This window comes from Sapajus apella, unplaced genomic scaffold (genome assembly GCF_009761245.1).
Source record: "Sapajus apella isolate SASKATOON/1434 unplaced genomic scaffold, GSC_monkey_1.0 scaffold7724, whole genome shotgun sequence".
Lineage (NCBI taxonomy): Eukaryota > Metazoa > Chordata > Mammalia > Primates > Cebidae > Sapajus > Sapajus apella.
Genome location: NW_022444648.1, coordinates 1 through 445, shown reverse-complemented (window position 1 = coordinate 445; position 445 = coordinate 1).

Here is a 445-nt window from a genome sequence, read left to right as displayed (position 1 = left end):
TTCTTTCTTTCTTTTTCTTTCTTTCTTTCTTTCTTCTTTCTTTCTCTTTCCACTTTCTTTCTTTCTCTTTTCTTTCCTTTCCTTTCCCTCCCTTCCTTCCTTCCTTCCTTCCTTTCTTTCTTTTTCTTTCTTTCTTTCTCTTTCTTTCTTTTCTTTTCTTTCTTTCCTCTTTCTTTCTTTTTTTCTTTTCTTTCTTTCCTTCCTTCCTTCCTTCCTTCCTTCCTTCTTTCTTTCTTTCTTTCTTTTTTTTTTGAGATGGAGTCTTGCTCTGTCACCCAGGCTGGAGTGCAGTGGTGTGATCACTGCAACCTCCACCTCCTGCGTTGAAGCAATTCTCCTACCTCAGCCTCCTGAGTAGCTGGGATTACAGGCATGCCCCTCCATGTCTGGCTAATTTTTTTTTTTCTTAATAAAGACAAGGTTTCACCATATTGGCCAGGCTGGT